Genomic DNA, 15,293 nt, shown 5'->3' with positions numbered 1-15,293 from the left:
GCTTAGGTGCATGTTTATCAAGGAGACCAAGTATAAGTGAACTTAAAGTTTCAACTTTCTTATCGATACCGTTTATATTTTTTACGTCATCCCAAGGTCTATTCAAGGCGTCAACTCTCAGATGATCTAAGTTTATATGTTTAATGTCCCTGAATATGATGTATCTGGACTTATACTTCGGTACTTTGAGCGAGTAAGATAAGTATATTAAGTCATGTGTCGATATACTAGGGGTAGGAATTTGTCCATGTGATACTATTTTCTGTGGGTTGTTAGTGACCATTAAGTCAATTAGTGTATGTGAAGATGAGGTATGATTTGTCGGTTTTAGTGGAAGTATTGTCATGTCACACGTCTGGAAAATACTTAAGAGTTGCTTTGTATCTCCAGTCTGTTCCAGTAAATTAGTATTGAAGTCTCCAAATATTAAAATATGTTCATAAGCAGGTGATAGTCTCTGCAGGATGTCTTCAATGTCTGAGAGGTGACCTACCCGTGGTGGCCGATAAACAACTCCTATTAGGGCTTTAACTGTTGTCACAGTTATCTCGGCAAAAATGAACTCAGGTCTCGGGTCAGGACAGTGGGCAGATATGCATACGATTTTACATTTAATATCATCTCTACAGTACAAGGCTACTCCTCCACCTCTTTTATCTATTCGGTCATGCCTGTAAATATTATAGCCCGTTATGTGTACCATACTACTAGGGATAGTTGCGCGTAACCAACTCTCACTGATACAAGCTACGTGTACATTACTGTTTTCAAGGAGAGTTGTTAGCTCCTCATGGTGAGCAGGTAGGGACTGAGAATTTAAATGAATGCAGTTCAATGAACGTGCGTTGGCCTGAAATACTTTCGCTAATGAGCCTTGGCAGCGGGGTGTCTCCGTTCTCGGATAGGAGAGGTTAGGGGTAGCGGGACAGTCAGGTCCACAGCTGGTAGTGGTTATAACAGTATTCATCACACAAAAGAGAATACCAAGAAGAATACATGCTTCTTACCTGCGTATTTCCTCTGATATCGCGCCGGCTTTTCATGCACTCAATCACATTCACACTCAATAATAAAACACTATAATACAAACTTAAACTAATCCACATTGTCGTTACTTCACACTGTTTCACCCCCTAGCTGCTTGAATAACATTGTTAAGGTCAGCTCGTGTGGTCACTTGAATTTTCTTCCCATCAGAGCTTAGAATAAAGATACGTCCATCCTTAGTCCATACAGATTTCTGACCGAAGTGATCACGCGCGGCGTTTAGTATGTCCTTTCTCGTTGCTGTCAGCGATTCTGTTATCAGCATACCCGATCCCTTCAGCGATTTCTTTGCACGCCAGATACGGTCACGTTCGTGATATCGCGTGAACTTTATTATGATGGGCCTCTTCCCCCCCGTCACTACCTCAGCAGTTGTTCTCCTTGGTTTCCCAATCCTGTGACAGCGATCTAAATTGTCCAATGTCAAGTCTATTCCTAGGTGGGATTTCACAACACCGAACACCTTGTCATAGACGTCCTCGTTCGGAGCTTCTGCCACCCCGTGGAGTAATAGGCAGTTTCTCCTGCTGTACTGCTCTGCTTCGTCGATTAGGTCGTCCTGTTTGGAGATCTGGTTGTGCATTTGGGTAAGTTCGGACTTCACCTCCTTGAGCTCCTCGGTGACAGCAGCTCTGAAAGACTGGAACTCCAGGGCGAGTGCGTCTAGGGAAACATCGCCGGGGTTGGTAGCACTGCTGTTGGCGGCGCGCGTTGCTTTCTCGAAGCGAGCTTGGATGTCGTTTAGCTTTTCTTCGAATGAAGAAATCCGCTTGTTCAATGACTTTAGAGACATTGTGAATGAATGTATGTAGCCACTGAGTGTTATTTAGTTATGAAACTTGACCTAGTACACACGAATTGCAGTTAAACTTGCTGATTTGCTAGGTGGTTTACGGAGCTCTCTCACATGCACTTCTTCACTGCCGCCATCTTACCATCTTAGTGGAGGAGATATTATTTTCACTAAAGGATGTACCAGGGCCATTTTCCAGACATTTGGAAATACACTGTTTTGAAGGGAGAAGTTGAATATGAATGTCAATACTGTAATAATGGCATTGAATTTCCTTTAGCTTTATAATACATAGATTGTCCACCCCTGTGGAATTAGTTTTAATTTGCAAGATAGCCACTTTCCCTTGCAGGGGTGAGACAGAACTACAACAAAATTTATCTCTGCCTATGGGTGGTATGTTGTTATTTGCCCTCAAAAGATTTTCTTTTGCTTCTTCGATTAATTGAACATGAGAGGATACAAAGTGATCATTCAATTCATCAAGTGAAATCTCCAAATTGTCTACCTTGTCCGGTTTATTTAAGCCAAATAGTCGCATTGACTTCCATAAGGTAGCGGGTCATAGTAGGGTTTTATAAGGTCATGGGAGTAATGTAGTCGAGCGTTTCTTACTGTCTGAGTCATTTTATTATGTAGTCGTTTGTAATAGATAAGGATTCCTACTTCGGGTAATGTTTATATTTCCTAAGAGCTGCATCCCGCTTAGGCATCATTGCTCTAATATCATCATTTAGCCACGGGGAGAGTCTTTTACAGATGCGTGCTGTTCATAGAGGGGCGTGCTTGTCAAAAGTATGTAGTATCATGGTATTGAACGTCGTGACCATGTCGTCAATGTTAGTTTTATGAGTTATATCCTGCCACAGCATTGAAAAAGAGTCTTCCAATAAGTTTGCATTGTCAATACGGCTAGAGTCGCTGTATGTCACGTACTTAGGTTTATGTCTGGGGCACTGCATTGCGTAAGACATAAAGATAATGTCAAGGGCTGACAGTCTGGGAGCAGATGTCTGGCCATGATATAATACTCTGTCAGGGTGGTTCGTTACTATCAGGTCCAGTAATGTGTGTGGTTTTAGTGTGCTGAGTGGGGGAAAGAGGCAGGATCGCCATAATGTATGCCTGAAATGTATTCAATAGATGGGTGGTTTCAGATGAATCAGGATATAGAAGGTTTGTATTGAAGTTGCCCATCATTATAACATGTTTGCATATAGGTAACAGTCTGTTTAAGATCAGTCTCTAAGTCATTCAGATGGCGAGCTTTATGTGGCTTGTATACAGCACCTACTAAGCATTTCACAGTAGAGACCTGCATCACTATGAACATGTCCTCAGGTTTTCGTTCATACTGTTGAAGCGACTGACAGATAATTTGAAGTTTCAAGCGCGAAGAGACAAAAGCACAGACCCCACCTCCCCCTTTGCCAAGTCTGTCATTCCTCAGACAACAGTAGGCAGGTAATTCCAGATTCTTAGCCTGATATTTGACTTTCAACCAACATTCACTGCATAAGATTATATCAAAGGACAGTGGTATGAAAATCGCTTTTATTTCATCTATACGAGTTTGGGAAACTAAACTCTCGGCATTAAGGTGACATGTCAAGTGCGGTTTTATGTCTATTTAGGGCTGACTGGAGAATGTGTGTTGTAGCTTCAAGGGGTGGAGTTTGTGTCAATGGACTAGCAGGTAGACAGTTTGAAGGGATGGGTGGGGAAGGGGAAGTGTGACAAGATAAGTATTGTTATGGTCACAGGGATTACGGCTGTTTGTGGTATGCATAACCAACTGCTAAAATGAAACTAACTAGAAAACAACATGCGACTACATCCTAAGAACGGTCAGCAATTTATGTATTTTAGATAATTAAATTGTGAGTAATAATAATAATAATAATAATAATCATAATAATAATAATAATAACAATAATAATAAAAATAATAATAGTGATAACGTGCAACAGCAGATTAGGTTTACAGAATACTCAAGTAGGAGCTTACTCTATGTAGTGTTGATGTTAGATCTATGTAGACGTAATACAGAGGCCCGACTTAAATTAGATCCAGATAGGAAAATTTTATTAAAGAGTAAGTGGATGGACAGGTGGTAGGATAAGAAAACAGATAAGTGAGTAGATATTTAGATAAATAGACAAATAAATTTGGTAAATGGATAGATACGTAGATAGATGAAAGATACCTAGATAGATAGATAAGGTTAGTTGAAAAAAATAAAAAAGCTAGCTTCTCAGCTGCGACTTAGGTAAAGCATGGGAGTTGACTCACATTGTCAAGTGATAAGGCAGCACTGCAACAGAAGCTTATGCCATAGGAAGTTCCTTTAACTGGCACACTCTTAATTCCATCCTGCCCGCTTTCTTGATTACGATGTCTCCTGAGTCAGTCCAAGTGTTTGTAAGAACAAAACACTGGATTGCTGTCTTCAAGATGGACATTCTGATAGCCGAATGATCTCCATGGATTGTTGTGGATAAGCCTTTCAGTTTCGTTTTCCTAGTGGACATCCTGCTGTGACCGATAAGACACAAATTTCACTAGGATATGCCTTGTTTTCTCTGGTAATCAAGGTCTTACTCTGTGACACCTATCAATGTCATTAAGTCTAACATCTGCACCTACTACTTTGCACACGTTGAGCACTAGTTCATCACAGTTTTCGTTCAAACATTCAGGGATGCCGAAATTTCTTACATTATTTCTCTTTCCGTACTGCTCCAATGAATTGCACTTGACATCCATATCCTCCTTCAGTTTGCGGATTTCTGCCTCCTTCTTACCATGTTCTTCAGTTAACTCTGAAAAAGCTTCGATATTAAAATTTAAATACTTTTCAAATTGTTTTACAACCAGTTGTGTCATGCGGGTCGAAATGGCCTGCACAATTTTTTCAAAGAAGCTGTCCGAGTTATTGAAATCATCCAGCACACACTTCACGAGGCAGTCTACGCTGGCAGCACTGGTAGTGGCTGGGCTTCCAACTCCATTGTTTCCCCATTTTCTTTACATTGCAAATTTGGAAGAGAAATATCAACACCGACAAAACATATGGGTATATCGATTCGTAAATACAAACATAACACTTCCGCAAGTTTCTATCACTTCCACTGATGTACAACACCTTCAAATCACTTGATTACTGTGGAGCCTCAGTCACTGACGTCCGTCACCAACCATTTCATCAAATAGGTTAGGAACTCAACATGGCACGACTCGAACAGTGTCACATTGCATTACACATTTACACAAGGTTTACCTACATCAGCACATTTAATAACTGTAATAATAATAATAATAATAATAATAATAATAATAATAATAATAATAATGAGCACTCGAAGGAGTATTAAGTTAAAGCGAATTTCATACTTTCCTGCATTGAGTCAGTGTCTTTTCTCTTTTTACATTTTATGAGGTAGTGACTATCGCACACATCATTACATAGTAAACAAACACAGTCATTTGTTGGGTAGTGGAATTTTGTCTATATGCATATTTTGCTGTGGAAGCCATACATTTAAGCGATTAGAAAACTGAGAACACAATATAGGCCTCACCATTCCCCAACAACACAGAATATACAATAGTAAGCAGATCAAAACATTGAAAATTCAATCGAACATAGTCGCTACTGCATGCCATATGCTATTCATATAGCTACTGAAGATAACGGTTACTTCATATTCGCGATCACCGGGCGAGTTGGCTGTGCGCGTAGAGGCGCGCGGCTGTGAGCTTGCATCCGGGAGATAGTAGGTTCGAATTCCACTATCGGCAGCCCTGAAGATGGTTTTCCGTGGTTTCCCATTTTCACACCAGGCAAATGCTGGGGCTGTACCTTAATTAAGGCCACGGCTGCTTCCTTCTAACTCCTAGGCCTTTCCTATCCCATCGTCGCCATAAGACCTATCTGTGTCGGTGCGACATAAAACCCCTAGCAAAAAAAAAAAAATATTCGCGATCACACTTGGTTTTGTTAATGTTTATTCAGGTTTCTTCACAATTTATTCCTGGCATAAAAGACATGCCCAAGATTAATCTTACAAAAATTGAAGAATGTGTTTCTATTAATGGACAAATGGGGTATGTCCATTTTATCTGGCAGAAGAACGATTTTCCAGATTATTTTCTGAATTCGGGGACATTTCCTGGTTTTCCCATTATTTCTGGAATTCCCTGACATTCCCCAGTTACCAGTATTCCATACTGCTGGACACACTGTTAATCCCGTATATGTTTTGTGAGGCCACAGTTTTCTTATTTTTGTTGAAAATGTGTAAAAAGGATCATGTCTGTGTGTTGCTGTGTGTGTCCTTACTAGCTGATGTGATAGCCTCCTCTTGTCCTGTTAGTCGAATGGGAATGCTTGTGCTAGATGTTGGCTACAGCTTCAATGTTGAAATCGAATATTGAGGATTGTGTGGTGAAGAATCTGTAATGAGAGGAGGCTAGAAGGATTTTTAAGATTAGAGCAAAAAGGGTAAAATTTGACGAAAAATGCTGTGTACAAAATTACTCACACCGTCGACCTTTCTGGTGGGAACTAGTTGCCTTTGCAGCATCAGAACCAATGACAGTAGCACTTCTAGTATTGTATCTGTGTGATATTGATGTGAGGGGGTGTGGAGGAGGAGAGGAGATGGGCGGAACATTGAGCTTATGTGCGGCTGGCTGTAGGGAATATTTACAGTGATAATGGCACAAACATCTTTGAAGCAACAAAAGAAATCAAGGCCTTTCTGCAAAACAACCCTCAGAAAACCAACTTTTCACACAACTGCAGGCATGGGACTGACATGGCATTTCATCCCTCCTGCAGCATCACACTTTGGTGGAATCTGGGAAGTAGCTGTCAAGAGTCTGATACAGCAACTGAGAAAAGTGATGGATTCTTATCGCTTCACCAACAAAGAAGGTACCACTCTTATAACACATATATAGTCTCACCAAATATTTTTTTAACGTGTCTTAATTGTGTAAATTGTCGTTTGTGAACTTACAAGTTTCCTCATTTTTATGTTCCTATATGTAACACCTTGATGAGAGTAATCAGGATCCTGATTTTTATCCCTTAGGCATGAGATCACGGCTGAAGATGCCCAAACAATGGGCGAAACATGTCCCCTTAAATTAGTATTACAATATATAAATCCTAATTTTAAGACCCCAATGCGTATTGAATACGAGGATTACAATAAACTTTTGTAACATTGTTGAAATAATGTATATTTCAATACGGACCAGTCATGAGATTGTCGTAAACAACCCATGGAGTGAAAATAAGGTCCACTGTTCGTATAGGAGTTGAACCCTCTACACAAATGTTAGATTAATGTTGTGTAGGAAACTATCAACTCATACAGTATAAAAACTATAAATCCAATCATAGATCAAGAAGGCCATCTTCTTGTTGGTGGAAGACTCCAATACTAGTGGAGTAAAAAATTAAGAAATTCTGTATCATCTCACAAATATAATTATGATGGCGGAACACTTTCAACTATTTCATCCTGACACTCAACTCTCTGAGAGACAAGTTTAGGATCTCATCAGCAAGGGGGACAGAAAGAAGCCACACTCATACACATCTCAAGTGTTCTATTATGAATGCAGATATCTCAGAACAATTAATGTGAAATACACAAATGTTGCCTGTAACCCAGAATTACTCATTCCTTAAAACTGCTGGTCAAATTCTAATGAAAAATCGTGAGAAATCAAACAAGACCAGACTGCCTAGCTATCAAGGCTGTCTACATAGACACGATACCTGATCTCACCACAACATTTCTCTCTGCACTTTATAGACTTAGTTCTCATAGAGGTCAACCGCTGAACATTTACAGCAATTACAGCACAAACTGCTTTGGAGCAGCTACAGAAATCAAGGCTTTTCTGCAAAACCACCCTCAGAAACCATCTTTTAACACAACTGCAGACATGGGACTGACGTGGCATTTCATCCCTTGTGCATCATCACACTTTGGTGGAATCTAGGAAGCAGCTGTCAAGATTCTGATATAACACCTCAGAAGAGTGATGGATTCTTATCACATCACCAACAAAGAATGGACCATTCTTAAATCACATACATCCTCTCACGAAAGCTAAATGATGACCCTTTTGACACTTTTTACCTAACTACAACCCATTTCCTTATAGGACAGCCAATTACTACACTCCCTGATCATGATTATACTTCCCATCTCATCACAACCTTGCCCACATAGAAATATTTTCAGCAACTAACCCAGAACTCCTGGAAGAGATGGTGAAATGAATATCTCAATAAATGGGCAATGAAATACCCCATAGCAACATAGTCATACTGAAAGAAGATGACACTCATGCTATGAAGTGGACAAAGGCAGTGATCAAATGTGCATCCTGGTAATGACAAATTCATTCATGCAACGAATTTTCAGGTGAGTAATGGTGAAATTATACAGCCTATCACAAACGCTATCCCTTATGAAGTATGAAACAGAAAAGCAAGATAACTCTTGAATGGCTTATTTATTCCATTGTATGTTTAAGTAAAATCATCAATCACAATGGACAAGTAACACCACAGACCACATTAGGTCACTTGCCAAGAGATGGCTACAATGTGAGTAGTATATTAAGCGAAAGCTCACGGTAAACAAGCATATCATCAGCAACTTGTATCAACAAATTACTGTATTATCTAGAAATCAATAATGAATATAATCAATAAGATAACAAAGGTGTTTCATTTGGAAGCAACTAGTAAAATATCATGTAACAGTAACAAAACAATATACCTTATAAAGACTTTGTGTTCAAAACTATTTACGAATTCAAAAGTATTAGTAGGAAGGATACCAGCTCTCAAATGCTAAAGAGTAGAGTTCTTTGGAAAAATCCTAAGTGCTGTGCAATCCATAACGCAAGATCATGGAACAACTCAAAGGAAAAGTGAAAATAGATAAGTAAAAGGTCAATCTCATAAAAAAAGTGTATTTTCTGTAGGACTATCAATCATATGCACTGAAATGAAGGGTTAAACACTGATAACTGTGGGGCCATTTTCTAACCATTTCAATTACCTGACGATGGCTTATCAAATTATGTACATTACCTCAAAGGAGTTTTCCTGCATCGAACCTGGCTCGGTTAACTCTGATTTCACTTCTCCTTTAAGAGCTATCACTTCTGATACATGTTCAAAATTTTCCTGTGAAAAAGAAGATATATTAGGTATGCTCATAACACACATCTACAAATGCAGTCACTAAAAAATGAGCATGTTATTTCATTAATATCCAGTATTACAGTTACTTTACAGCGATAATGGCACAAACTTCTTTGGAGTAGCTAAAGAAATCAAGGCCTTTCTGAAAAACAACCCTCAGAAAACCAACTCTTCACACAACCGCAGGCATGGGACTGACACGGCATTTCACCCCTCCTGAGAGCACCACACTTTGGTGGAATCTGGGAAGCAACTGTCAAGAGTCTGATATATTACCTCAGAAGAGTGATGGATACTTATGACTTCACCAACAAAGAATGGACCACACTTATAACACATACTCACATCCTCTTATCAAATGTTTTTTAGATGTATCTTTATTGTGCAAATTGTCGTTTGTGAACTTACAAGTTTCCTCCTTTTTATAACACACGGTCCTCTATGTAACAATTTGACTAGAGTAATCAGGATCGTGATTTTAATCCCTTAGGCATGAGATCACGGCTCATGATGCCCAAACAATGGGCGAAACATATCCCCTTAAATTAGTATTACAATATATAAATCATCGTTCTAAGATCCCTATGCGTATTGAATACGTGGATTTCAATAAACTTTTGTAACATTGTTGAATTAATGTACATTTCAATATGGACCAGCCATGAGATTTGTAACATATAATTGTCTGAGATTGTTGTAAACAACCCACGGAGTGAAATTAAAGTCCACTGTTTGTATCGGAGTTGAACCCTGCACACAAATATTATATTGATATTGTGCAGGAAACTAACAACTCGTATAAAGACTATTAATCCAATCATAGATCAAGAAGGCCATCATCTTGTCATTGGATGACTGCACAATACTCCAATACAAGTGCACTGGAAACATTAGAAATTCTGTATCACCTCACAAATATAATTATGATGGCAGAACACCTTGGACTACTTCATCCTGGCACTCAACACTCTGAGAGACAAGGTTACGATCTCTTCAGAAAGGGGAACCGAAAGAAGCCACACTCATACACGTCTCAGGTGTCACATTGTGCCATACTAATTTATGTTTCGCCCATTGCATGGGCATCATCAGCCATGATCTCATGCCTGGGGGATAAAAATCAGGATCCTGATTACTCTAGTCAAAGTGTTACATAGAGGAATAATTAATGAAAAATACACAAATGGTGCCTTTAACCCCGACATACCCATTCCTTAAAACTAGAATAAACTGTGCTGGCCCAGTTCATATAAATAAATTGTGTGAAACTGAACAAGACCAGACTGCCTAGCTACCAAGGCTGTCTACATAGACATGATACCTTATCTCACCACAACATTTCTCTCCGCACTTGATCAACTTAGTTCTCATAGAGGCCAACCCCTGAACATTTACAGCAATAATGGCACAAACTTCCTTGGAGCAGCTACAGAAATCAAGGCCTTCCTGCAAAACAACCCTCAGAAAACCAACTCTTCGCACAACTGCAGGCATGGGACTGACGTGGCATTTCATCCCTCCTGCAAAACCACACTTTGGTGGAATCGGGGAAGCAGCTGTCAAGAGTCTGATTTAACGCCCCAGACAAGTGATGGATTCTTATCGCTTCACCAACAAAGAATGGACCATTCTTGAAACACATACATCCCCTCACCAAAGATAAATGATCAACCTTTTGACACTTCTTACCTAACTACAACCCATTTCCTTATAGGAGAGCCAATTACTACACTCTCTGGTCATGATTATACTTCCTCTCTCATCACAACCTTCCCCACGTGACTATACTTTGAGTAGCTAACCCAGAACTCCTGCAAGAGATGGTGAAATGAATATCTCAATAAATGGGTAATGAAATACCCCATAGCAACATAGTCATACTGAAAGAAGATGACACGCATGCTATGTAGTGGATGATGACAGTGATCAAATTTGCATCCTGGTAATGATGAATTAATTCATGCAACGAATGTTCAGGTGAGTAATGGTGAACATACAAGGCCTATTCACAAACACTATCCCTTACAAAGTATGAAACAGAAAGGCAAGATAACTTTTGAATGGCTTATTTATTCATCGCATGTTTAAGTAATATTGTTGCGAGATTACCTGTGGAACTCAGAGAGCTGAAAGAAGATGTCAGCTTGAATGGGTCTATCTACGATATCGAAGATAAATTTAAAATTTAAAAACAAAGGTTATATTTCTTTTCAGATCTCAAATTTAACAAAATTCTTCACTAGGTCAAGGAACAAAATGTCAGGTACAAAATAAACAAGAATAGAAATCCAAGGGTTGGAAATTACAAGTGTTGAGCTTCCAGCTCCAATTTACAAGTTTACAATGTCACAAATGTTGCGTTTGGTTAGATAATGAGAGATATCTCCCAAGACACAGTTCAAGAGCACCTTGCTCCAAAGGTTACACATACAGCCTCCCAAAGGCCCCACTCAAAATTGCACCAATATCAGACAAGAGTTTACATATTCTTTAAATTCAACAAAGGAGGCTGTGCTCCCAATTCCTTACAGCCTACTCAAGGAAAATTTAACAAAACCTTACAATTTCTGGCATCTCTAACACAGTGGTATCTAGTACCCATACTACTGGGCCTTCATGGAAAAGAACAACAGGTTGTATTACTGTCCCAAACTCAAAATGTATGCAGTCGTAAACTTGTGCTCCTTGAAAACCAAGTTTTGAAACCCTACTTGGGCTTGTGGCCCGATGATGCAGAGACAAATTCTACACAACTGAGGTGACGCAAAAGAGAAGTTAATGAGTGATTTACAGGAGAAAAAAGTTACAAAATCGTAGTCACCTCAAGATAAACTGAAGGGGATTTTGAGAGGGAAACACACTCTCTATCCCCAATTTACAGTTTAAGTCTGTATGAAATTTTACATTAGCAGAATGAAAGTTTACATTTGTGAAAACAGCTGTGAGTTTGAGGAGACAGCTACAGATATAGAAAACTGGTGGCCATTACCTGGGTTGACGTTCTGCCTGCCAAAGAATTAGGCACCCCTCCTCCTGTCTTAACACACACACACTCAGAAATTTGACGAGAAAAAGACAAGGTAATTAGAAAAGGCCGCGGCTTTTATACCCAAGGGGTGGGTTCGAGAAGGCTCTGGGCTAAATCCAACCACACGCTCGCATTTTATTTGATACTCAAAAAGTTACAAGAAGCTTATAATTGGCTGAAAAATAAATACAGAAAATTTGTGATTGGCCAGACTTCAAAGCTGGCGGGATGAGAAGGAAGTGTTGCAAAACATTGAAGTATCAAAATAAATGAAAGTCAATTTAGTTGAGGAAATTTATAAACCCAAAACTTCTTTAAATCATTAATTATTCCACCTTGCACCAGAATGCATTACCTCAGCTTTTTGTAGGGATATCTACGGAGAAAAATTCAAACTTTTTGATGTACACCAAAACAAAACAAAGATATCCAGTCAGTTTAGGAAACTTTAAAATAACATATTACTCAGTTATTCAGTTATGCATTAGCGGTTTCAAGTTTTGTTCGATAGATAGTGTTCCTTAAGGCGCTTCTTTTACATGTACGGGGTTGAGGTGCACCTCACAGTACAAATATTATAAGTCACAATGGACTAGTACCATCACAGACCACATAACGGAGAAAAAGAATACTTTTCACTTGCTAAGGGATGGCTACAATGTGTGTAGTATACAAGCGAACAATCACAGTAAACAAGCATATCACCTGCAACTTGTATCAACAAATTACTGTATTATTTAGAAAAAAATAATTAATATAATCAATAAGATAACAAAGGTGTTTCATTTGGAATCAACTAGTAAAATATTCTGTAACAGTAACAAAAGAATGTACCTTTCAGCTACTTTGTGTTCAAAACTAATTTACGAATTCAAAATTATTAGTAGGAATGATACCAGCTACCAAATGACAGAGTGTAGAGATCTTTGGAATAATCCTAACTGCTGCACAATTCATAACGCATGATCGCGGAACAACTTGAAGGAAAAGTGAAAACTAGGTATGTAAACAGTCAATCTCATAAAAAAGTATATTATCAGTAGGACTATCAATCATGTGCACTAAAAAGATGGATCAAACCCCAGTATCTGTTGAGCCATTTTCTACCCATTTCCATTATCTGACGATGGCTTATCAAATTATGTACCTCAAGAGAGTTTTCCTGCGATGACTCTGGCTCGGTTAACTCTGATTTAACTTCTTCTTTCAGAGCTATCACTTCTGATACATTTTCGAAATTTTCCTGTGGAAAATAAGATATATTAGGTATGCTCATAACACACATCTACAAATACAGTCATTAATAAATGAGCATGTTAATTCATTAATTTCCAGTATTACAGGTACTTTCGGAATTTCACTAATGTTTAAGGAAGATTTCTTCCAGCAGAGGATTGTTATAACCAAAGTCTGTACTGAGAAAGGTGTTATTATTCTTGCTCACTCCTTATGTCAGAGAAAGGATGAGACTGAGAACAAAGTATAAAATGCGAAATATTTTCTAGCCATATCAGAAGATATAATACCAGGGATGGAATTGGGGCTATCTCACACATAATTTGGAAGGAAGCAGCCATAGGCATAAACACTAAATTGTATGAACTGTTTTCATATGTTCAATCATATCAGTCAAATCATAAAAGTTGTTTGAACCAATTAGAAGCATTACAACATTTCTAAATGATTTCTTGTTCTCAGCATAGAGTTTGTTTAAAGACAGATTAAAATTACTTGAAATAATGGAATCACATTCTCTACTATGGTTTTGCTGAGATCACAGGAGCTACATTAAACATTAATACAGTTCTGTTTCAATGATTCCAAGTGTAAAATAAAAAACATAAACATGAAAGAACCAGACTTATCACAGTCATATAACAGTGAAAGATGTGATGAAGCCCAAAGTCAAAGCAGCTAGAAATGAAATATTTTACTACTATAAGCATGTTACGTAATGTTCTGTGACAAACTGAGGGGATGAGGACACCATCAGTGGAGAATCAGCAGTGTTGGAGTGTATATCTGCAGTTTCGGAAGATCTTTTATGATCTACTATGAGACATTTAAATTTCACTCTTGGATTCATAAAACCTTGCCAGCATTAAAGGGGGGAGGTACTGTGATTAAAAGCATATATTCTAATGTAAGTTAAGTAACTAATAAAAATGAATTAATGTATCAAATTCTCTAGAATATACCAATTTAACACATTCAATACGAAGAGAACAGTGGCTGAACTAAGGAATGGATGAAAAGGATGCACAAGAAGGACAAGGAAATAATGACAATGAGGAAAGAAAAAATTCTGTTTAATGTGCCTGAAGTCCTTGAAGTGTCAGAGCCCACTAAGAAGGAGCATATAAAAGAAATTATTCTCAGAAATCATACATGCTAGAGCCCTTAGACATGGTTCTCTACTGTATATATCATAGAATCTGACCTGTATTTGTGGAATAAAATGAGCTAATCACTATTCTGTCTTTCTAGAAGAATTCAACATCTGAGCAAAATATTTATTTTGAGAGAACGTACATTCAGATTTTGAGGTATTTCATCCCTGGTATGTCATAGGCAAATCTGCTAGTTCCTTAAAACACATAATATCTTCCAGCACATTGTGGATGTGAGGGTAACCCAGAATTATCACACCAGTGTTGACATTTTGTTTAGCAGACTGGTGTATCCAGGCAAAAAAAAAACACTAATGAAAGATTTGTGATTTAACTTCTTCTACACTAATTATGGTAGGAGTAATAATTCTTAACATGGTGGTGCAGTAGTGTAGGAGGATATTAGTTTTTTTTTTAAGTACGATCGGCCAACCATCATCTATTATAATCAAAGGGGAAAAATACAAAAAGGTGCAACCCCTAAACCAAAGTAATTTCAATACTGACAGTAAAAAGGACAGACTAACCCAAGCCTAACCTTAAGTTCCTAAGAGTTGGCAGCTTTGTGTAGCACATTGTGGTGTATTCCCAGACAAATAAAACAAACAGAGTTGTACTACGCATAGATGCTCATTCAGCAATTGGTAACTGCTGGTGTTAATACTGAGGAAGCACATAGAAAATTATGCCCCTGCCAAACTTATTCAGATATTAAGGGTTAATTTCTGACCCCTATAAAGTTATCTGGTATGAGACTTACAAGCGATGCCGTTGTTTCTCCTTCAATCCAGCCTG

Source organism: Anabrus simplex, chromosome X (genome assembly GCF_040414725.1).
Source record: "Anabrus simplex isolate iqAnaSimp1 chromosome X, ASM4041472v1, whole genome shotgun sequence".
Lineage (NCBI taxonomy): Eukaryota > Metazoa > Arthropoda > Insecta > Orthoptera > Tettigoniidae > Anabrus > Anabrus simplex.
This window is presented reverse-complemented; position numbering follows the sequence as displayed.